The sequence below is a fragment of the Pinus tabuliformis genome, chromosome 9, assembly GCF_031772625.1.
Source record: "Pinus tabuliformis cultivar Carrire ecotype Pingquan chromosome 9, CPIR1, whole genome shotgun sequence".
Classification (NCBI taxonomy): domain Eukaryota; kingdom Viridiplantae; phylum Streptophyta; class Pinopsida; order Pinales; family Pinaceae; genus Pinus; species Pinus tabuliformis.
This window is the reverse complement of record NC_142307.1, coordinates 1,715,068,751-1,715,095,169: the sequence shown is the minus strand read 5'-3', so window position 1 is coordinate 1,715,095,169 and position 26,419 is coordinate 1,715,068,751. Positions and strand designations below refer to the sequence as shown.

The window sequence follows — 26,419 nt, the reverse complement described above, 5'->3', positions numbered from 1 at the left end:
GCATTCCACCATTGGAGTGGTGTTAGTTCAGGAAGATGAATTCGGTACTAAACATGTGATATATTACCTTAGTCGAACCTTAAATCCAACTAAGCTAAAATATTCACATGTGGAGAAATTGGCATTGGCAGCTGTTCAAGTTGTCCAACGTTTTCGTCATTACATTTTACTACGCAAAACTACAGTAACTTCCGATTGCAACCCTATGATCTATATTTTGACCAAATAATTGCTGGGGGGAAAGTACCCCAAATGGATTGTGATCCTACAGGAGTTCGATTTGGAATTTGAAAAGTCTAAGTCGAAGAAATCTTTAGTTTTTGCAGAGTTAATGTGTGACTTCCCGCGTGCTGACACGGAAACTGTGGCGGAGGAGCCCATTGCGGACGAATCCTTGTTTCTAATCAACACTTTAGATCCATGGTATGGAGATATCATAGTTTATCTCCAAACGCAATCCATTCGGCCAGAAATTTCAAGATCAGAATGTCGGAAAATACGATTCCAGTCCCAACAATTCAAAATTATTGGAGATACACTTTATCATCATGAGGCGGACTCTATTTTCCGACGTTGTTTAACTCATGAGGAATCTGAAAGGGTTCTAAATGACTGTCATTCTAGAGCGTGTGGCGGTCATATGTCTGGGTTTGCCACAACCCAAAAGATATTGCGCACTGGCTATTTCTGGCCGTCTTTTTTTAAAGATTGTATTAACGCGGTCTGAAAAATGCCGCAACAGCCAAATTTTTTGTCGAAATATGCGTGCTCCACCTGCTCCTCTCCACCCTATAATTTCTGTCAGTCCTTTTTCGAAATGGGTTATCGATTTTATTACAAGTAACCCTCACTTGGCCGGGGGGCATGCGTATATCATCCTTGTGGTAGATTATTTTACCAAGTGGGCCGAGGCGATGCCTACATTTGAGGCAGATGGCAAAACTACTGTGATTTTTGTGTTCAATCAGATAATTGTTAGGTTTGGTGTTCCACAAGTGATTATCACTGATCATGGGCGTCATTTTCGAAATATTATGATGACTAAACTTACAGACCAACTTGGCTTGCGTCACGATATTTCAACTCCATATTATCCATAGGCTAATGGTCTGGTTGAAGCCATCAACAAAGTTCTAGTCATCATGATCTGACGAATCATTGGGATTCATAGGTCAAATTGGCATAACATGTTATTTTCAATGCTTTGGGCATATTGAACCTCAGTAAAAACGTCAATCGGTTTCACTCCTTTCCAACTAGTTTATGGTCTAGAAGCTATGTTACCCATTGAATGCGAAATCTCGTGATTGCATATGGCCATCGAATTACTTCTAGCCACTTCTGAAGAGGAAAAACATTTGTTATATTTGGCTCAGCTAGATGAGAATCGACGCGATGTTGCATTAGCAATCGAAACTCATGCCAAACGTATTAAAGCTCAGTATGATCGAAATGTTACCCCTCGTAATTTTTCAGAAAGAGACCTAGTCTTATTGTACGATCAAGCAAATGATAAATTAGGCGCTGGAAAATTCATACCCATGTGGCATGGTCCTTATGTTATTAAGCGAAAGCTGGCAAAAGAGGCCTATGAATTGGTAGACTTTGACGGGTCTCTTTAGGTAAACCTAGAAATGGTCTTTACCTGAAGAGGTATTATGCTTAAATCTGGGTGTGGAGATTTTTAGTTAGGTTAGTTTTCTTTCTAGCTGGTGTGTTTTAGATTAAAAAGTGTGCTTAGCTTAGAGAGTGTTTTTTGTCATTATTCCTACTTATCTTGATTTTACTCTTAATATTGCAGATGTCAACACCTCTCCAAACATACATTGGTTTTGCTGATGGTGCTTGTCATAATACACGGAACATTTCTTCCACAGCTTGGGTTATTTATTCGCCCTCTGACGAGTTGGTATCTATGCATGGGGTAGGCCTCGGTCAAAAAACGAACAACATTTCCGAGTATAGTGCAGTGATTGAGTTATTATCTAAATCTATCTCATTTGGGATTCGGAGTTTGATAGTGAGGTTAGATTCTGAACTTGTTGTATTACAGCTTAATAGAGTATATGCCATTAGAAATCCAGTGTTATTGAGATTATTTTTGAGAGTTTGTCTCTTGGAACATGAATTTGACTATATTGAATATCAGCATATTCCGAGATATTTAAATACATTAGCAGATGCAATTGCTTCTCGAATATTAAGTAGACATTTGTAATAATCATACAAGGAAATTTAAAAACATTCCATAACATGTTTTACAAGATAAGCCAGTAATAGTGATATAGTATAGCATAGAAGTGTGTCAAATATACATCATCTTCGATCATAGGTTGAAAAACACCTTATGATCGGCAAAAGTGATAATACAAAAAGCAAAAATGTCATATGAGTCTACAACAGGCGATCATCCTATCATTGGTGATGATCACGATAAGAAACCACTGTATGGGCCACCCTACAAAGGAACCTCCTGAAAGGTCCTGGGACCCCAATCATATAACGCTGTAGCCTAAGAGGAATGTCTTCTATGCTGGTCTCTAGAATGTCTGCTGTCAAATGATCTAGATGACTCTCCAATTCGGCAAAGGTCTCTGTAGATTCGTCATGTGGGGCTGGTGCTGCTGCAGCTGGTTGTTTCCTCTCATAGGGCTAGAGAGTGGCTGGTCGCCGTGGACCTACATCTGCATTTGAAACTTTTACTATCAATTTTGGGACGAGATAAAATAAAAAATTTAGAAAATGTTGAAAATGATTTTACCTGAGTCATCCCATTGCTCTCCTGGTGGAAGATCCATGTATGGGTCACCACGATAATCTACCCAAGCATAAGGAAAGTCCTAAATAGCAAAAAATTGGTTCTCCAACCAATGAAAATACTCAGGAGTAAATCGAATGACCTCTGTTCCCTCCTCAGGATGACGGGCCATAACTGCAACCCAGCGCATCAGTTTGGGCTCTCGGGGAAGTCCAGCTCCAACGGTAAGATGTTGTGGGACCAACATTTGGACCCTCTCCAGACCAAAGCTCACAACTAAAGCACCGTATCCAAAGGTCTTCAGTTGTCCGTTCTTTGCTCTAGTCAGTTGGCCTTTTATATTAGCCAACACAGCCTCGCACCAGTTGAAGATGGTGCCTCGAAAGCAGTCTACTGCCATCCGCATTTGGGATCCAGTGGCTATATGTAGTGTTGCGCTTCCACAGAGCCTGGTAACAATAAACGTAATCACTTTGAGCTCAGGAAGGGATATGGTTTTGATATCTATACCTTTGTCTCTAGTTTGGTCGTTACAAAACTCTAGCCGGAGGCTATCGACAGACTGGCCACCTTGCCTAGTCCCGAATAGAGTCAAATGTTCACCTCTCTTAGGAAAGCCAGTCAAAAAGTAAATGTCTTCCGGCTCCATTTCGAGCTAGTGACCACCAATAAAGAAGCACTGATTCTATATATTCCATCTGTCTACCAGCCACTGCAAAAATTCCACCTAGGCCCTCATGCCAGGTATGGCCCAAAATTTGTATAAGCCACATGCCTTCAATGCATCAATCAAAGGTTGATGATTAATCGTGGCGAGATCTACATCCTCGTGCTCCCATTCCCGCCAATCAACCATGATTTATACCCTGCATTTAATAAAAAGGCGGTTTAGAATATCTAAAATCAAAATTTTTGGGTGGAATTTGAAAAATTTAGGTTTAAAAACCTTTGCTGCGGGGACTGCACCCTCTCTGTTAGAGACAGTGCGTGGGTCCGCACTTTTCCTTCACGGTAGGTGCAGACCCCTGACTTTTTTCCTTTTATGAAAAATTCGGGGTCTGCAGGTTACCTGTGCTATGCCTGCGGACCCCCGCGCTCGGGTTTTAACCTAAAAAATTTCCCAAAAAACAAAATAAATCCCTAAAACCAATTTTCAAACGGATGAAATGTAAGAGTGGGATGATGTGGATTACCTGGAGGAGATGGCTTTCGATTCCAACGGACGGATTTTCCGCAATCTTCATGGGAAGTTTCTGACCAAAAGCTCTCTTTTCTCACTCTGAAGTCAAACGGTAAAAATGAATTTACAAAAGCCCTTTTTATAAGCTTTTTTGAATAAATGAGTTTTTAATTTGTTTATTTTTCACTTTAAGGAGGTAACTTTTGAAGCATTTTTATCCATTTTAAACAGGTATGAGTAATGTTTGCGTTTTTGTACAGGATAACAGATTTTTCAGGCAAAGTTGGTCATTTTTGACGAAAAAACATTAAAGTCACCTTTAAGCTCTTTTTTGACTCCTAAAACATGAAAATATTGTCGAGTTTTTCTTTTTAAGCTCGTTAAATCGGAACTAAAAATACGGTCCACTTATAGCCCTTTTCTGACCATAAAAACATGAAAAGATTGCCAGATTTTTATCGTTTCAAATTCGATATTGGTTATAAAATGACATGTCATTGATCGCTTTTTTACGTTTTCGGATCACAGGCACTAATTATGAAAAGTACTCCTTGGTCGTAATGATCAAGCGGTTCTCTCAAGTATTATTTTATACTTTTTCAGGCTTGGGAGACACAAATTTATGAAAAAGGACAACCATGAAGACTTCTGAACTTTTTCAGACTCTCTAAAATTGAAAAACGCCAAGTTTCTCATATACGGGACTCGTTAAAATTTAACAGTAAAGGACCTGTTCAATTACAAACGGGAATAGACCACTCCTTCTTAGGGTTCGAATTTAAACTAAGTTGGACTCATCTAAAGGATGAGCTTATAATCAAGCAAATGTTATCCTCCTCAAGCTTGTCAAAAAATAAAGAGGTACTTGCTAGAAATGGTGGGGGAAAAGAGAGAAAAATGAGCTTGTTTGCCATACTTTGTAACCACTCTTGAACACGACACTTTTATTCACCTAGGTTGGGAAATCCTTTGCCTAATAGTTGATCAAACCATATTGAAAGTCTTCAGCCGGTTTTTGGGTATTAACTTTGGGTCAATTGTCACCAAACCATCTGCTTTGTCGTGATGTGTTCAAGAGGTCAGTGCAAATAAACCATTCATCTGGAAAATATTTGTCATCCATCTTGACCATCCCTGAGTCAGTCCTTGCAACTAAATTTCTTCAAACTTGATCTATGATTTCGTGTTGTGGGATTTCCTACGACGGATCGCTTTCTATCGACTTCAGCTCATTATCTAGAAAGATGATCTAGAAATCATCAGTACCTTGAGATCTGCATGCCTCAATGGCAAGTTTCTCACCTTCGACAATAGGTTGCATTATTGACCTTCGATCAAAGGATTCCGTGACATGTTTGACATCAACACATCTATTCACATCTCATGGATTGTACTGAGTACTTTGAGAGCCATTGACATTACTGGTGGTTTCTGTCACACTTGTCAACAGTTTACATCATTGACTGGTAATCAAGTGGTTTCTACCATGTTCGACTTCGATACATTCATTCACATGGATAGAATCATACTATTTCGGGAAGTAGAAATCAAGACCCTGGATCTAGTTTCCACCATCCAGGCTGCGAGGAATTTTTTATTCATTATACAGTGGAATATTCATAAACAGATGGTTGCGTCCATACTGTGTCTACATGTGTCTATACTTGTGATGTATTACAAGATCATTCCTATATCAGAGCAGTAGTTAGTTTTCTAGTCAGTTTTGATCTGAATATGGGAATGCCTACCTCAGCGATGATATGATCTCATATATATATATTTTGCATTGAATGTTTTTACAGGTTCCAACTGGGCTCTCCACAAGATGATCCTCGAAATGATAAAGTACTTCACTCTTCTTAGATGATAAATGAAATCCTCATCTACTACAAAATTCACACTTTAGGGGGAAATCTGTTACACAAAATATTGTCACCATGACTATTTGCAGTTAGTATGGGTCTATCATCATTCATACTGTCCTCTTTAGCAAGTCTCAAACCTCAGCTCTTCATGTCAATATTTGAAAATGAGAGAAAGACCTTAAAAATCAATAAAGCTTTGGTTCTGCACTTTCTCTCACTGTTGCCTGTGGTCCCGCACCCCTTGTTCATGTTACCTCTGGACCTACCTACTATGTCTCTAAAGGAGTGGGTGCGAACCCCTGTGAAAGTCAAAAAGGCGCAAGTTTATTCTTAAAAACTCACTTGTGGTTAATTCTGGATGATTCTAGAAGGAATCTTGACGTGAGTGGTTCGCTCCTAGGTGGTTCATGCATCCCAAAACTGAAGGAGCTAATCCCTTGATGAGAGGAGCTTATCCCTTTGAAGGTGGACCTAGTAACTTCCCTCCATTGCACTATAAATTAAGGCATTGGGCTGGTTGCTAGGGGGGTTAGAAGCTGAACATTTTTGAGGGTAAATGTTCTTGGAATTGAGACTTCCTAGTTAAGCTTGAGAAAAGAGATTACATACCTTTTGGCTTCATTGGGAAGAGAGTGAAACTTGTCAAAGTAGAGGAAATTCTTGCTGGACCCTGGGTGGATCTTGTACAACATCAAGGCAGCAAGGTTGTAAAGTTCTTCTTTGATTTAAGTTAATACAATCAGATTCTTTTTTCTCAGCAAATTGTCTTATGTGATTTGTTTCATGAATTCCTTGATCATCATGATAAGTATGCTTTATTATATTGGCTTTTCAGGTGCTATTTAATGTGTGTGCTTATTTGTGTTTGCAGATTCTTTACAAGGAAGCTCATTTGGATCAACAGAGCGTGGCTTCCACAAACTTGCATTGGACCCAAGGTAGGCTTAAAACACTTGTTTGCCTTTACTTATAAATTGCATATTTAGAGAAAGATAGAATTTGTTTGGTTTGCTTGTCGCTAGATATAATTAGATACTAGGGAGGTCAGTCTTGTCCACAAGAATGACTTATCTGGCTGACAGGAGGCTTTAGAGAGACCACAAGACACTTAAAGGCTCAAGGAAGAGCAGCTAGATCAAGTCGATCGGAGAGGAAATCAAGGAAAAATTACACTTATGCATGAATAGTTGCCAGTGCATGTGCAAAGAAAGCACCAATTCTATGCAACTGAAGCTCAAAGAAGAGTCAGCTAGGGTGCAAAACTCTATCAAAAAGACCAGAGGGTGTGTTAGTCTAGGGATGCAAAGTTTTGACACAAGGATTGCAATTGAGACTCAATGAAAGGCCTTCCTAGGTCTGTTCTTAACTGACGAAGATAGTAAAGGTCTGCAGATGAGGTGAGACAAGCACAATGGAAAAAGAAACTACCAAGGGAATACATCATTCCCCAGCATGGTTGCAAATTTTCTATATGAAATCTATGACTGTGGATAAATGTATCTTCCCTAGGCCTGGTGGACTAACCTAGAACAAAAGAAATAGAAGGAGACTAATGTTTTCATTAAAGTAAATAGATAACGGGATGAAGCCTACCTAGAATATATTGTATGCTTCTCTCCTTCCTTGGTTTGTATGCTCCAATCCTAGCTAAAACTGTTATAATTAGAACCTACACAGTGACACAACAAAATCCAATGATGTATGAGATCTATGTAACATCATCCAATCACTTTATTCAATAGGTTAACGTGGTATTGAAATACATGAAACCATAACATCATATATAGGAAAACAAAGAACTCTTCTCATTAATAGAAATGGAGCGAGTTATAACCAAAAAAAGGTGTTCATCTTGTAGATGAGATCCTCCAAGTTGACTTTCTCTTTCCTTATCATAAAGTGCACCTCTAATCACCCTAATGCAGGGAATGATATCTCTCTCATCAGTAGTATAAGGGTAGAATCACTTTCCAAAAGCCAACCCCTTTCATATCAATGACGGTAACTATATAGTTGAAGGAGGTAGTTCATGAATTCTTATCCTTTTAGCAATCTACGCTTGAGATCCACTCTTTATGGGAGGATGAGCTCAAGGGATAAGGGATGAAAACTCCAAGGTAGGATAGGATAAGATTCAAGATTTTTGTTTAAGATAAATAGTTACAACAAATCCTAGAAGCTTCTAGAAGAGGAATCTTTGGGATTAATTTTTGTTTTCCCAAATTTATAGAATCAATGCACCCCCAACACTAAACAACATATTGGTGATCAGCGCAAGTGGAGATTAGGGAAACCTGGCAGTCAACACTCAACAATAAGGGGTCAAAGTGCGTTGGTCCTTAAAATGATTGAAATAAGGTACTTTTAGGCATAAAGTCAGGGATTAGAAACAATCATTCTTAGGGGTTTGTGTAGGGAGAATAGAAAAATGTTTAAAGGATGTGAATGATCCTATTTTCATGCCCACTGACTAGATATGACAAAATGGCCTATAAAAATGTTCAAAGATAGGCATACCAATATCACACTCAGATTGACCAAGATGTTCCAATACTTCAAGAACCTGACAACTTACGGCTTCATATATTTCATCCAAAGATTTATGAATTAAAGAAGAATCATGATAATTCTAGATTAAAAGAGCATCCCAATTCATAAATGGAGATTATAAACTATGAGAAATAGATTATGAATCGATACCTTTCAAATCTAAGCCCTCAGAAGAAGAGAAGATATCACCAAATATACTTATATATTCACCACCATATGTGTTAATGGAAATGGGGATATCACGGTGGTGATTATCCAAATTCTAAACTTGGATGTGGGGTTTAGATTCATTTTAAAAGTTATCAAGATTAAATGATTGGATATTAGCCGAGAACGTAATATTATCATGTTGAAAGGTGGGAAAGATAAAAGATATCTTCAACAATTTTCTCCTCTACATGTTAAATACAACTACTTTTCTCTTGATTACCACTTGGAACAACAGGTTAAACATCATTAAAAGTTGAAGTAGGTCATTAGGGGAATTTTGAGGTATAAAATGGGCCTACGAAGGAAATTATAAAATAATAGTGGAAATAATAAAATAAGATTACATTATATCATCAAATTTTATAGGGAAAAAAGAAAAACTATTTTTCCAACTCATATTTCCAACTTATCTCCCTATTAGTTTACTCAAACTATGAGTGTAAACATTCGTTGGATGCACAATTTGATTCTTCATCCAAGGAGTACCCATGTTGCATACTTTGGATGGACCCTGCTACACAAAAAAATGAGAAATACATTAAAAACATGATTGCAATCACGTTGTTTCATGTATTTCTCATTTTTCATGTAGAAAGGTCCATCAAAAGCATGCAACATGGGTACTCTTTGGATGAGGAATTAAATTTTGCATCCAACAAGTACTCCCACTCGAAATTTGAGTAAAAACTTAGGGAAATAAGTTGAAAATACGAGTTGAAAAAGTAGTTTTATTATTTTATTATTTTTTAATCCTTTTAATTTTTTACTCCAAAAATGGTTAATCATCCCCCATGGTTGACATCATCATCTTGAATCCTATTGGTTCTTATAAAGTTTATTTTGGTTGTACATTTTGCTTAGGAGGCCCGTTTTAGACCTCAAAATTCCCCTAATGGAAACCAACAGATCATAAATCAAGGAATCATGAAACATAGGTGGGAGTGGTTTCAGAATATCCCCAAAGAAAATTGGTTTTTCATTTGGATAAAATTTAAGATTGGACTTATGTACTTCAATATGACCTTGAAAACTTGAGGGATCAACTTTCACTTCAGGGTCCATGCAAATATTGAACCATTCCAATTTTTCCTCAGTAAGATGTGAATCATAAGAATTGGATGGAGCTTGAATGGACAAATCAATAGTTCGATTTTCATATATCTCAACTTTAACATCATCACCAGGGGGCACTTGAATTGGTACTGGGAAGTAGGAGGACAAGGAACAAAAGGAATAATAGGCTCCTCCTCGAAAGATTGAGGTATCCCATGGTTAGAAAAAGTTGGGGAGAGAATCATCCATGGGTTTAGGTTCAAAAGATCTCAAAGAGAGTAGAATCAAATTCTAAAATTTTCCATATTAAAATATGAATCAATAACTCCCTTGGGAAATTCACAATAGAGGTGAAGAAACAGATTAAGAAATTCCTCTGCAGATTCACCAGGTTCCATTACAAGAAAACAAATATTATCACATACATCTTGATATTCATACCTGTCAAAGACTTCATGAAGCTCCTCAACAAGTTGCGCAAATGAATGGATAGAAGAAGCAGGTAACATATGACACCATTTCTTAACTCGACATTCAAATGCGAGGGTGAACAACTTGACCATGACATCTTTACAATTTATTCCATTAAAGAGACAAAAATGCATAAATTGAAAGATGTTTTTGAGCCGAGTTAGTTCACTCTCGTCATCAAACTTGAATGGAGACAAGTCATGAATGATTTCCATAGGGATGGTAAAATCAAGCTCCTTAAAAAAACATCCTGGGATTATGATTTTGGAAAGCTCAATTTAAGATAAAAGATTCAAAAAAGACTCAATGGGCACAACTTTTCATATGGCCCTCCTTCTAGCACCAAAATGTTGATGGTTCTAGATATCGACAACATACTGGGGTCTCCCCAATGTGAAGTTCCAATTAGACCTCACGCAATTTAGAGTAGGAGGCCCATCTGGAGTATTGACCCAACCACCATAACAAAAAGGTTCATCTTCGTTTCAACCAATAACATAAGAGATTATATACATAAACCTTGAATAAGAATGTAAGATGACATTGTGAATCACCAATTATAGGATGTAAAAGGAAATCTTCACGAGGGGAGACCAAAAGTGAGTCTCTAAGAGGAGAGTAATAGTCCTATCATAATAGAAGCACATGATAGCATGGAAATATTCGTTACCAAAATAGCTTACACAACGATATTAAAGCGAATACAACACACATACAATAATATGAGTACTGAGGCCACCAAAATAGTTCAATTTCTCCAGTACAAATGAACAAAATATATACCCTAAACATCCCAAGAAGAGTCCTAAAACATTTGGGATACGTGCATGAAAATGTGTAGGCTCATAGAGCTTCAATTATAAGGTGGAAGATCCAGGTATATCAATTACAATGGGGAACACTAGTTCGAATATGGAACATTAAGTCACTACTTACTTCTCCAAGGAATAGTTTTTCTCTCCTATGCCAAGTAGAGAAGCTAAGGCTAGTTATTGGGATAGGGTCCCTAGGGTCAGTTTTGGGGTTAGTTTAACCCAATTTTATAAATTTTTTGTAAAGAATGTAAACCCTCCATGAAATTTGTATGCGAAGCATGTAGCAAGATAGGATTGAAAGGGGCTTTAGCCCCTTGTTTGGGTAAGTGACAGGTCAGTTTTTTAGACTCACCCATTGTCTGCAGACCATGGTATTGTATTGAAAAAAGCTATATATAGTTGAGTCATATTGAGTCTAATAGGTAGCTAAGAGTAACTAAGTCAAGATAGAGACTATGTTTTTGGCAAGTGTTAAAGAAGGAAGGTTCTACTTCATGTACTTAGGCGAAAGGGGAAGGATTTTGTAGCTGAGTGCATAGGAGGCCTTGGAAAGTCTGCAACTAAGTGCGCAAACCCCTGTAGCTGAGTGCTCAGGGTGAAGGAGTCTGTAATATAAACGCTGAAGCTTAATAAAGACTGATTTGGAGAGATAGTTTGCATCTAAGTATTATTATTAATTCTTTTTATGTTATGTTCTAATCACCCATTGATATGTTTTCTATGAAATAATTTGTAAATGTTACGTGAATCTATTGAATCTATAACATTTATGCATGAACTAAGTTATTACCTGTTTTTGAGAAGATAAATGTTGAATCTGTTATGAATTTTGATGAATTAGATAGATCTGCACGAATGCAGATCTAGGGTTATCAATTAGTGCATGAAAGTAGATATATGGCTTCTTTAGGGTCTATAGAGACTGATCGCAGACCTTCACGGAGGTTTAGAATCTATTTATTTAGAATTGCAGTAGAGAGCCCTAGAAGAATATCAATCTGCGCGAAGGCGGATCCTAGCTATAAGAACTTAAGACCACTTTTCACATTATATCTGGATGCAGAAACCTATTTCTAGCATCCCCTAATACTGGTTTGGGTGAGACTCTAGCTTGTGTTATGTGAGTTGTTACTAAAAGGGCCAGTAGTTAGGGTTTTGTTGGTTGGCACAAAAAACTATGAACCTGGGACAAGCCCCCTTAAGCCAAAAAATGGTTTTGTTGCCAGGACTAGGATCTTTCTGAGAGATGTATGATAAATGGTTTCCTATCAAGAAAGAGATTGACAAGTGGATTGACCAAAACGTGCATGCATTTGCGGCTCAAAAGAACAGGAGATATAAATTGTGCAAGGATCAGTGGTTGTAGATATTTTTGTACATAGACGAGATCGACATGTTCTTTTTTTTCATCCCTGAAGAACTACATGAGTGGTTGTCTAAATTGGTTGATAGTTAAGGGACGTAGAGGCTTGATGGTCCTATAGTGTGTACTCTTAAGCTAGTGCCTCATTTGGAAGCATCAGAAAGCAATATCGTGTAGGTTTTGGATCACTAGATTGGTCTCACATTGGGAAGTTTTGTGACTTATTTTACGATCGACAGGAATATCAGCTATATCGAAGAAGAATGAAGGTTCTTTAAAGGACCGTGAGCTAAGTATCTAAAATATTTAAAGAATGTGATTAAAATGATGTTGCGTGAAAGTAGGGCTATGTAGTTACATTGATGTTTGGGGCTACACAAATTGGGATATTCCTTAGAAGAAACGGAGGATCCAACGCAGAATACAGTCCACTCATTGAACCCCCTACAAGCGATGACGAAGGGACGGTGTTGACTACGCTACGAAGTACAGTTCAGTTAATTACATAGGGTATTCCAAGGATACCTCATCCATCCACTCCACCTCCACCTCATACACCTACACCTTCACCTCCTCCACCACCTTTTCCACCATTCAACATGGAAAACACGATGAAGATGCCCATTTTTAAAGGAATAGGGAGTGAATATCTTGAAAAACTTTGGTTTGTCGCAGGAGATGTATGAACAACACAGAAGATTACATATGATAATATTAAGAAAGAGCAGCTGGTTAGAGCCTTACAGGATCGCACCTTAACATGGTACATCAAGTATTGCACTGATTTCCCCAACGTGACATTGGAAAATACCCAACAAGCTTTGAATAAGGAGTTCAATAAGCCTAAGCCAGAGGCACAGTCAGTAATTAAGTTTAAGGAAATCCAACAAAATGTAGATGAGGCACCTTGGGACTTTGATCAAAGATTGAAATTCCTGATAAGGCAAGCTAATACGATAATCATAGATTCCCAGCATTGTGACTAGTATGTAGCATTTGTCTTGCCACATTTAAGAGTACCTTTGTCATAGCAGAAGATAGCAATGCAAGCGGAAGCCTTGGAGATCACGATGAGGTTGGATGCCTCGCATATACAGGATACGAACCTTGGAGTTCAACAAATTTACTCACAGCTCGAAAGCCTGCACTTGGAGTTGCAGAACCTGAAGAAAGGAAAGGAAGCTTAGCCGAAGGTGTGCACTGAGGTCTGGTGTCTGAAGTGTAACAGCCATGGACATGATAAGGACCATTTCCCAGTCTATAAGAACTACATTATTGGGGGAGGGCTTATTCCCCTAAAGCGAGAGAATAGCATTGGGACAAGTGTGAGAGCTACACTATGGTACATTATCTGTCAGGTTACAGGACAACATGCTATTGATAACTGCCATTTACTAGGGAAGCTTGTACAGACCCCTCAAGACTTGTTCTGCAATTTTTGTAAATATGTGGGCCATGATGAATGCCATTGTAGAAGTTACGAGTTTATGATGGATAGAACCCCTACCTATTGAATGCAGGCAGAAAACTAGCCTCAGGATCAAGGCATAGGAGCAACATGCAGAGGATTCTAAGGCCGGGGACGAGGAAGGGGTGCTGGACCAGGTCGAGGGTGTGGGAAGGTAATCTGCTATAATTGTGACGAAGCAGGGCACTTCGCACAAGATTGTACAAACCCCACATGTCCATCATGTCAGTATCGTCAATAGTTTGACCATGCCATAAAGGAATGTCCAGTCCTTATGGAAAAGATGCAACAAAATAAGGCGCAGCCCCAACAACCTACGCAAAACATTCAGATGATGAGGGTTGAGCCCCATGACGAATTTCAGAGCATAAATATCATGCTGAGAAGTGGCATGGCGACTGGTGTAGATAAAGGTAAGTGGCTTGAGGAATATGGATAGGTGTGCAAGTTTGCTAAGAAGGAAGTATATTTTGACCATAATCATGCTAAAGACACTTTCATGGAAGAAAATAAGAACTTTGCTGAGGCATCTACCTCAAGAAGTCAGGGGAAAACACCTGAAACTAGTGCGACAAAAGAAGTAGACCCTTTGGTACTAGCTACTTTTCTGAAGACCTGTATGAGGTTATTGCGCAATCTGAAAGAGGTAGAAGTGTTGCAAGAGTTAATAAACAAATGAACCAATAAGGAAAAGACTCCTACTGAATAGCACATAGAAAGAAAGATTGGTAAGCATAAGATGTGAATGGGGTGCGAGTTGAGGCTGACCACAGAGATAGGAAAATATAAAATGGACCAGGTAATATTGGATCTGCAGTCTGATGCAATGTCCTACCTAAGCATATGTGGGAAAGGATGGGGAGACCTACGCTGTAGTGGTATCCTATTTAGCTGCGCATGGAAAATCAACAAGAGATTATCCCTAGGGGGTGCTTATATGGTGTAACGGTGGACATTGAGGGTGTGATCACGCTGGCTAACTTTGAGGTCATTGAAATAGTGGATGACAGTAACCCATACCTTGCACTACTAGGGATTGACCAGACTATTGATATGAACAGGGTAAGAAACTTGAAGAAGCGAAAGATGACGTTTGAGAAGAAGTAGCTCAGGGTTGTAGTGCCACTAGACCCTGCAGAAGGAGAGCATTGTACTGAACCTGTTCGCGACTATGTATAAAGTGACAATGATCTGGATCGTATATATATGATAACAATGTGAGATGAAGATTGGGTCATGTTAGAGCATAGATTTAACTTAGGCTGAAAAGGAAAGCTTCTAGGTCCACATCAAACCACACTCAGTCTGGTAGCTAGCCCTACTAGAACAAGAGAGGGCTCTCTCTGGGTCACACTCCGTAAAAATAAACAATAAGGTCTGAGATGACTCAAAATGAATACTGATTTTAGGCTAGTAAATAAATATGAAAGAGATAATTTAATGAATGACTGAATTTTTAGGGATGTATGGGACAAAGGACAACATGAGCAGAGAAATTAAATCAAATACATAGAGTATTTCATGGGGCAAGATAGGTAGGAAGTTTAGCAATCAAATTGAAATAATATGGAGTGGAAAGGATTTTTAGAGGTTCAAAAGGGCATAATAAATGAATCCTTTTCAAACGGAAGAAAACACATAGATCATAAATACTTTCCCAAGGCAGAGCAATAAACTGGATTCTACCTTTCTTACTTAAAAGCATTCAACTAGAAATGATTATGAATGGATAGTAAAAGATAACAAGATACATACGAAACAGAAAGAAGAAACATATGCTAAACTCATACCACATGAATCTCATGAATCAGAGCTGCATCATTTCATTAATTCTCTGCAAAAACTGTACAGTGAAGCGGTGATTTTTTTTTTCCACACTTTCCCAGAACTCTCTCTTTACAAATGATTTACAATAATAAATAAGCCCCCATGTGAGAAAATAGATCGACCAAAAAAAAAGGAATTGTTTAATAATTAACTAATAAAAGCTGAAAATCCAACCACCTGTTCTGAAAAGGAGTAGCGTTACATATAAAATCTATTTGATGACCAATGAGTAGGCAGAACCTGTAGTGTGGACCTTCTGAATCATAACTGAAGACAAAAATAGACCTCCAATCCTATCTCTCTGCTATGGTTGATGTCTTCATTTTAAATTTAGGCATTCAGTTTTTGACCGTTCGCTTTCCTTTTTGTCGTTTGAATAAAAATTGTCTTTTAATAAAAATGGTTTTGAACTAAGATTTCACCTTTAATAAAGGGAAAAATGTATTGTCAATGAACGATCCCAGCTGCAATTTTGCTAAACTCAATAATATCTCCTTCAATACCAGTGAACACATATTCATTTGCTTAAAATCCCCTTTTCTTTGTAAAAATGATAAGCTCTTCGTGCTTTCAATTTGAAGAAATTAGTTGTGTCACCTTGTTTGATGATTTGAGCAGATGGTATAAAAGTTAAGAGCTTAGAAATGTAGTTTCCATTGGCTGTATTGACCTGCATACCATTTTTACCAGTGCATTTTTTCTCCATCATCTGAAGTAATTAGTCACTGATACAAGAAATTCAATGCCTCCTTTACCTCTAGTTTGTGAAGCGTTTTCCTTCATGAATAAAAACAATGATATGACACACCTGCAGTTAGGGAGCATAGGAAATTGAGTTAGTTTGAAATTTTGATGAAGTCGTGGTGAAAAATTGGCTTGTCAGCCTTATGCACTGCGCGCACACCCAGCGCGCCACGCAGGTTGTATGCGCCACGCCAGTGCAAAATTACACTATGGAAAATGCTTATGTGTGTCACATCGCACCTATGCGCCACGCCTGCTCCCAATGCACCGCGCACACAACTACAATGCACAGTCCCGGTTTCAAACCACGATTTTGTTCCTCCACATTTATACTCAACTTTTTGTGATGTCTTTGGCATGCAGATTGGTTGTAAAAACAATGGAATTACCTTATATAATTGAGAACTTGATTTTTTCTTCATACAAACCCATTTTTGTAATGTTTTGGCTTCGGCTCTTTTCACATTTTAAAATAAACTTTGTTCCTTTGTTTCCTCTGACTTTCGAACTTGAATGATGAAACTTTCTATAAAATTTTGTAGGGATGACTGATTTTGAATATGGCAAAGGATGACCAGTGCTGCGCCTGACATTTTGACAACTGGAAACTTAAAAAATGTACATGACATTTTTTACAAAGAACAAAATGACGACTTTCTTCAAAATAGGGTTTTGAAGAAAAGTCACGATCAAGCAATATAACGACGAAATTTTGCGATGAAAACTTATTCTGATCTGGCCTGCTGGCATTGAGCCCTAGACCTAATGACCAAAATAACTCTTTGCTGACCTGGACATCAAACAGGACTGTAAATGACCTTAAAATTTATTTGATGAATAGACCTGAGCCAACAGGATAAGGCATGAGGCGTAACAAGTGACAAGGCCCTTCTATCAGATTGTGGCATGCCCCCAGCAAAATGCAACTGAGTGAATCAAGTGAGACACCTAAAAATGAAATTCAAAAAGAGAAATGGTCTCTGACGGAGGGACGTAAAGACCGACTCTAACATTGGCTCGAATGGGGATGGTAGCTCCTTGGAGGTGCCAAGAACTACAAATCTTTGGGAGAACAAACAGTGTCTTCATCCATTGGGAAATGGAGTCAAAACACGGAAACTGACATTATGCAGATGGACTCTGACTCAAGACTAAAACTGAAAACCATAATAAAACCAAACATGACTAAATCATAGCTAACAAACTAGAAAGATTCTCATATTTGAGCTTATTCATCAAACCTACTCTAATTTTTCTTTTCACCACCCGATCAAATGAAATGGAATAGCTAATGAAACCATGTAAGCATCATGGCTGATATTTGATATCTTCCCAAATGCGTTCTGATGCGCAGGAAAAGGGAAGAATTGAAAGGCAACTCCCATGGAAACTTGGAATCCAGTTGACTGCTGATAAACTTGCAAAACATGAATTGACTGGATGACATCAAGAATACTGCAAAAGGATCTTCATAAACATCGCTATTGATTTCCATTATCACATTACTGCTCTGGTCCAAGTAGTCTTCATAGCTAAATATTAAGATTTTCCTCACATATGTGCTATCTTTCTTTGGTGATAGCAGCAAGCTGTCAAAAGGATCCTGAATTTCGTGGATAACCAAACCCTGTTGCTGATTCCAAAGAGAACAAAAGTCTCCTTTATCAATCTCTTCATATGACTGCAAACATTAGTGTGAGCTTTGTAATGAAAAATCTGTTAAACAAGACAATGAAGTCGACTTTTGAATAAGATTATTATCAACATTCTCTTCTGTCACATGGTTAGCTAATGGAGAAGAAATTTTACAGCAAACATCATCCAACACACGAGCAATAGGATCATCAAAAATTTGAGAAGACTGCTACGATGTATCAATTAAAACTTTATGACATCCTACTGGATGTTCATCTTTTTCTTTAGAGATATTATGAAGATGCTGCCTTATAAACTGAAATGCTTCAAAACAAAAGCGTACATAATCCTCTTGCATCATTAGATCATGTATTTCAGCTGCCACACCTTCATCTGTAATTTGACCTTCATCCTCAACATTAAAGCTGAGAGATTATTGATTTCCTACAAGCTGCTCTTTCGAAGATTTACTGTGCAATTTACCCTTCAAAAACTGAAATGATTCAAACAAAAAGGTAGGGAATCATCCTGTATCGTTTGATCATATGTTCTAGCTTCCATGTCTTCATGTGCAACTTGACAATCAATGGCATTTGGGGGCTACAAATCTGAATATGAGAAGTCTTGAACAAGGTTTTTATTGCCTTCAAGATGGTCCAGATCAAGTTGATTTCTGAGTGCATGAATGTTGTCTCCGATGAACTAAAATGAAGCAAAACAAAAAGGCAAAGATCCTTCACTTACTTCAAAATTTGTTGCACTTTCCTCCTCTTTGTCATAGCTGATATGCATCATTTGATCACTGTATTCGAGCTGCTGAAAGTAAACTTCCTCCTCCCACAAACTAGTTGCTGGTTTGTCTGCAAGATTAGCTTATGTTTGGAGAACATAATCATCATCATACTGATCAAACTAAGGAAAATCGTCAGTATAAAACACATCATCAAGCATACATGTCATATCAACAGATCTCTCTTCTCCAAGATGATCTATAAAACAATCACTATGACAACTGGGATAAGAAAAAAAATGTTTTGGATCAGCCACTTGTTCATGAACGTCATTTTCATTTTTTGCAGTCATTTTTCGCACCATCTCTTCTACTGCACTCACCAAAATATCAAGCTTTTCCTCTGAAGGTGTTGATTTCTTTGGATCCATGTTTTTCATCTCTTCTTCATTCAACCTTGCCCTTCTGATCATCAAATGAGCCTCTACATTTACTGCACTATTCTGCATCTCTTCAAGTGTTGCGACATTCCTTTCTCTTAGCTGAAACTCCATTTCAGGATCAAAGGCACCCGAATAGAGTAAGAGAGCAGATCTAGGAGGAGGCCTTATATCAATTGGCATCGAATAATAAATTTGGTAAAATCTGGCATAAAACTATTGTACCATCTCCCGTGGCAATATTTTCAGCTGGTTATACTCTTCTATAATCAAGAAAGGGTTTTGTCTTACCACCCACCTGTCGAGGAAAACTTTAACGAACTGCCGGAAATCTGAGATGCTCACATCAGGCAGGGTTTTGAACCAACTCTTGACTTTGCCTTTCAAAGAAAGAGCAAAAAGCCTTATACTGACATCTTCTTCATCAACTTCAAAAAGGTTTAGAAAAGTCTCAACATTCTACACATGTTGCTCAGCGTTGACATTCTTACCTTCACCGTCAAATCTCGGCAAATATAGGTAATAATTTGTAGGGAAAGAATGGAGAACAGAAGGTAAAACAAGAGGTTTATACCTATCGGGGACTATAAAAGGTGTAGGAGTATATACAAGAGCTACAGGATCATTTTTGGTCTCTTGAGGTTCATCAGTTTGAAGAGAGTCATCATAAGATGTGGGAAAAGTAAGGAGGCCAGGATCAAAGGGAAACTCAGTGTTTACACTTTTTGAATAGGCCGATTGAAGATTTTGATCACCTTTATCATATAACAAATTCTGAAAAACTTTCAGGACAACTTCAAGAACAGCAAAGATGTAATTTGCAAGAAAGCAAACTAAATCTTGAATACCATTCCACTTTGGATACCCAAACTTTGTGTAAGATCCTTCCATTTTCTCAGAGAAGAGTTAGTCCTCCAGTGGAGTCTCTACATTGAGTTGGAGACACCAGGCGAATGATTTCAACCTTGCTATGTCTGATCATTGTCCACCATCAAAAATCAGATCTGAACATGATACATGTTACTGGGGCAATTTGCAAGTTAGATGTTCCGTTTATAAGACTAGACCGGAGATTGACTGAAGCAGCTTTTATCTACTTGTGCTAATGCAAAGCAAAAGTGTTTCGAAGGCTACCTGGCATAACTTTAGGCTCCGTCTGTAGTCTATAAAACAAATAACACTAAAAAACAAATAATTTCTTCCCCAGTATGGTCGCCACTATGTTAGAGCCTAGATTTACCTTAGGCTAAAAAGGTAAGCTTCTAGGTCCACATCAAACCATGCTCAATCTGGTAGCTAGCCCTACCAGAATAGAAGAGGGCTATCTCCGGGTCACACTCAGTAAAAATAAACAATATGGTCTAAGATGACTCAAAATGAATACTGATTTTAGGCTAGTAAATAAATATGAAAGAGATAATTTAATGAATGACTGAATTTTCAGGGAATTGTGGGACAAAGTATAGCATGAGCGGAGAAACTAAATCAAAGACACAGAGTATTTCATGGGGCAAGTTAGGTAGGAAGTTTAGCAATCAAATTGAAATAATATGGAGTGGAAAGACTTTTTAGAGGTTGAAGAAGACACACAGAGCATAAATGCTTTCCCAAGGCAGAGCAATAAACTGGATTCTACCTTTCTTACTTAAAAGCATTCAATTAGAAATGATTATGAATGGACGGTAAAACATAACAAGATACATATGAAACAAAAAGAAGAAACATATGCTAAACTCATACCACATGAATCTCATGAATCAGAGCTGCATTATTTCATTAATTCTCTGCCAAAACTGTACAGTGAAGCGCTGAGTTTTCTTTTTCCACACTTTCCCAGAACTCTCTCTTTACAAATGATTTACAATAATAAATAAGCCCCCATGTGAGAAAATAGATCGACCAAAAAAAAAGGAATTGTTTAGTCATTAACTAATAAAAGCGGAAAATCCAACCACCTGTTCTGAAAAGGAGCAGAATTACATATAAAATCTATTTGATGACCAATGAGTAGGCAGAACCTGTAGCGTAGACATTCTAAATCGTAACTGAAGACAAAAATAGACCTCCAATCCTATTTCTCTGCTATGGTTGATGTCTTCGTTTTAAATTTAGGCATTCGGTCTTTGACCGTTCGCTTTCCTTTTTGTCATTTGAATAAAAACTGTCTTTTAATAAAAATGGTTTTGAACTAAAATTTCACCTTTAATAAAGGGAAAAATGTATTGTCAATGAATGATCCCAGCTGCAATTTTTCTAAACTCAATAATATCTCCTTCAATACCAGCGAACACATATTCATTTGCTTAAAATCACTTTTTCTTTGTAAAAATGATAAGCTCTTTGTGCTTTCAATTTGAAGAAATTAGTTGTGTCACCTTGTTTGATGATTTGAGCAGAAATGTAGTTTCCACTGGCTATATTGACCTGCGTACCATTTTTACTAGTGCATTTATTCTCCATCATCTGAAGTAATTAGTCACTGATACAAGAAACTCAATGCCTCGTTTACCTCTAGTTTGTGAAGCATGTTCCTTCATGAATAAAAACAATGATACGCACACCTGCTGTTAGGGAGCATAGGAAATTGAGTTAGTTTGAAATTTTGATGAAGCGGTGGTGAAAAACTAGCTTGTCAGCCCTATGAGCCATGCACACACCCAGTGCATCGTGTGGGCTGTATGTGCCATGCCAGTGCAAAATTACACTGTGGAAAATTCTTATGTGTGTCGCGTCGCGCCTGCTCCCAATGCGCCACGCACACAACTACAATGCACAGTCTCGATTTCAAACCACGATTTTGTTCCTCCACATTTATACTCAACTTTATATGATGTCTTTGGCATGCAGATTGGTTGTAAAAACAATGGAATTACCTTATATAATTGAGAACTTGATTTTTGCTTCGTACAAACCCACTTTTGTAATGTTTTGGCTTCGGCTCTTTTCACATTTTAAAACAAACTTTGTTCCTTTGTTTCCTCTGACTTTTGAACTTGAATGATGAAAATTTTTGTCAAATTTTATAGGGATGACTGATTTTGAATATGGAAAAGGATTACTAGGGCTGCGCTTGGAGATTTTGACAACTGGAAACTTGAAAAATGTACATGACATTTTTTACAAAGAACAAAATGATGACTTTCTTCAAAACAAGGTTTTGAAGAAAAGTCATGATCAAGCAATATAACAATGAAATTTTGTGATGAAAACTTATTCTGATCTGGCCTGCTGGCATTAAACCCTAGACCTAATGACCAAAATAACTATTTGCTGAACTAGACATCAAACAGGACTGTAAATGACCTTAAAATTGATTTGATGAACAGACCTAAGCCAACAGGATAAGGCATGAGGGGTAATGAGTGACAAGGCCCTTCCATCATATTATGGCATGCCCCTAGCAGAATGAAATTGAGTGAATCGAGCGAGACACCTAAAAATGAAATGCAAAAAGAGAAATGATCTCTGACGGAGGGATGTAAAGACTGACTCTAATAGGTCAATCCCATAGCCGATGGATGAATTGCGTGGGATAATGATAGCTCCTGCACCTCAGATCCAGATGAAGATATTCAACACTAGTAGAATTGGCTACATGAAGTATCTACGCTCTATTGCAATATGATGACTAAGTCATTATAGTGTGTCTTGACTAAGGTAAGAAATATTCCGCATTATGATGGTTTGACTGATGTGGAGCTATTTTTAGATGAACTTGAAAGGGAAGTATCGAAAGAACATCACTTCCAGGCACTAGAATTGGCATTGCATGCTACGCTTGGCCATTGGTGAGTTATGCATAAGGAGAACTTTTCTGGATGGATAGAATACAGGAGAATGATGAAATTAAGGTTTGGATATGCTAATACGTGGATGTTAGACACACATGGGAAACAACAAATAGGAAAGATAAAACATGACAGTACATTTTTTATTAACAAATGATTTACATTTATAGTACATGTTGTGACCGTTGGGTTTCACATCCCAATGTCTCTTGGACTCCTTTTGTCTATTCGGCTTCCACGCTAACCCATTGAGGATTAGGTGTCCAACATTCCTCCCCTTAATCCGAAGGGTTATGTATGAGTCCAAGAAGAGAACTGTAATACAAAATGTGCAAAAATGCACGACAGCACTAGGTTGAATGTGCTCTCTGAAATGTTGGTATAAAGGGCAATGGTTTAAGGATGAACACCAACATTGGAACGCTCAGTGTAGTTCCCGGAACTCTTCCAAAACTGGCAAGAAGCTGAAGTCTTCTGCTAGAGGAAGTGCTCCTATTGATTTGAAGAGGGGAACGTTCAACCAATAAAGGGAGGTCTCACCTGTGATGGTTTAAGGATGACCAACAACTCTGGAATGCTTAATGCAATTCCTGGAACTCTTCCAAAACTGGCAAGAAGCTGTAGTCTTTTGCTAGAGGAAGTGTTCTCAATTTTGTTCCTGGAATTCTTCTGAAACTGGCAAGAAGCTGAAGTCTTCTGCTAGAGGAAGTGCCCTAGATTACGAATTGAAGGCATGTTTAGGGGCATCTTTGTTTCTGGCTACAACTTTGAAACTAGTGTGGTAGGTTGTGGCTCAGGCTTTCTTGATGTGACTTTGAAGCTTGTAGATGACCATCATTTCCCCCCCTGTCAGATACAAGGTGAGATGATCGAGAAAACTCAACTGCAAGACTATTCAATACTCTAGAACAAGTTCTGACATGTGTTTGGAATATCTTCTTGGCTGTTGATGCCCATTGCCAAGAAGCGATCCATCCAAGATGAATCTTTGTTCTTGCAGGACATTTATTTCTGAAGCATCTGTGTGAAGAATGGGTGGTTTTATGATAGTGCTTACATGGATGAAGATCAAAACAATGATATTTCAAATGGCCAACTCGTTCACAGTGTTGGCATTTCACAATCTGTTGTTGTTGTGCAAGAGGGGTAGAATTTGGAACAGTTGGAGGTGAACTGTCATGAATGAATCTAGCACTCTGAAACTGAATGGGTTTTGAGTAGTCTGGAATATGAAAGGAAAATTCCTTTTCATATCCAAGACCAGTACTGTGCTTATTGTGGACAAGCTGTTCCCAAGGTCTGATGATGGGCTTGGGAAGTCCAGATTGTGTTTCTGCATCTGCATATATAACTGCTGCTTTATTGGGCACTGGATCTGAACCAACTTCAACAATATTGACTTGCTGTTTATGGGAGTCTGTTTCATTATTCTGAACAGAAACAGGTTCAAAATGATGACTCCATTGTTGTAATTCTTCTTGTTGTAGCTGAGATTCAAGCTCTAAAAATTCAATCTTGTCATGTACATCTTGTAAACAACTGTGAATATTGGTGAGAAATCCTTGCTAATTTGATTGTATTATCCATAGTAGAGAGTATTAGATTGTCCAATGACTCTAATATTGCACCAATTGGAGCCATCCTCAAAAAATAGTAAAACACTGAAGATCTCAATGCACTCCAAACTCTAATACAATGCTAAGATAAAGAAGCTGTCAATAGTCTCCAATCTCCAAATTAGTTCAAATATCAAAAACCCAACATGCTATTATGTCCATAAAATGAATTGATAATTTTGCATTAAGATAGAACATGGATTTTTTTATTTTTTCTTTTACCACCATCCAACAATCTCATTATATAACCATTATATGCCACCATCCAAAATATTTCAACAAACTTTAATAGACTACCACCGTCTTTAAGGGAACTTAATCCATATGAGTGATGGCTTTAAAAAGGATTTAGCATATGTTTATTATAACTCATATACAACCAATTCTAATCCATTTTCTGCACAGTTTCAAGGTATATTTGGCACCATCACACAACTTCAATCAAAACAAATACATACCAATTTCAACGATCAACAGAGGGTTTGGTGCCATATGGTATCCGTTCATGTGCAGGAATCATCAATGAACAACATTCGAACACCATTTTTTTTTAATACACAACAACATGCATATCCATTCCCTACTATTCAGTATCAATTGAAATCTGTTGCGGTTTTTATTGTTTTATCTGAAAATGGCATTTCTATGGCTAGTTTTGTTGGGTCTCCTTTCAATGCTCAGAGTTGCGCATGGTTCCGGATGGACCAATGCTCATGCTATGTTCTACGGTGGTGGTGACACTACTGGCACAATGGGCGGTGCTTGTGGTTATGGCAATCTGTACAGCCAGGGCTACGGTACCAACACCGCGGCTCTGAGCACTGCATTGTTCAATAATGGTTTCAGTTGCAGTGCTTGCTATGAAATCCAATGCAACGATGACCCGCAATGGTGCCTTCCCGGCTCTATCGTTGTCACTGCTACTAACTTCTGGCCACTCAACAATGTGATTCCAAATGACAACGGTGATTGGTGCAACCCTGCTCTGGAGCACTTTGATCTCTCGGAGCCCGTTTTTCAGCACATTGGTAAGTTTCGACCAGAATCAACAGAGGGTTTGAATCTTTAATGCTGTCAACACATATGGTCAGATTTTCCTTTATATGCCATGGATTATTGTTGAATTACAAAGCACAGAAGCTCAATTTCACAGCGCAAAATTTATTCAGCTCTACTATCCGAAACCCAATCCTTATAGTTGAATTCTTTCGATATGGATCACATGGAAATTTGAATTCATGGAATTCAAAAATCTAACACAGAGAAATAAGTGATGTCAGGACACAAGTCGCAGGGTCATGTCTCGAGGTTCTGCGACTACTGAATGAGGTCGTCAGGGGATCGAGTTAAATCCCATGGGATTGCGCGTAGTGTTTCTCTGGATATGCGAAGAGACTAGAAGTAATAATAAACCAAGTGGACAAAATTTCATCAGAGACGCTGCCTATGCCCATCCAAACAGGTTTGAAAGGTATAGCGGCCGATTTGAGCAAAGTTGAGGCCACGATAGGTGTCTATAACAACAAATGCAGGATTTGTTTACTCATACACTATAGAAACCACACAGAACCTTGGGAAGATAATACCATCCCTCGTAAAAGCTAGAAACGGGAGGTTCTAAGGTCGAAATTGATGTCTGACAATGTGAAACATTCACACAGAAAAATTGAATGAATTATAATTCAATAAATCAATCCCTCTCGGTTATATGGAACGAGTGAAATGACTGAGGTGGAGGAGTTTAAGTGACTACAATGGAGGAATAGAAACCACTGTTCGTTTCATTTATGCAGGGTGAGTTGTAAGAACAGTAAGCTTGTCGAATTATGAGCTGAAAAAGATGTGGATGGCTCAAGAGAAGGACAGGTCCTCATTTGAGAAGATTGAGTCGATACCAAGAGAGGGA

General features: G+C 38.1%; 1 pseudogene; it reads left to right on the top strand.

Annotated features, from left to right (window-relative positions):
- The window catches only part of LOC149155558 (expansin-A10 pseudogene), a 30,892-nt pseudogene extending 5,310 nt beyond the window's left edge, over positions 1-25,582 (top strand).
- Positions 25,583-26,419: the final 837 nt, after the last annotated feature.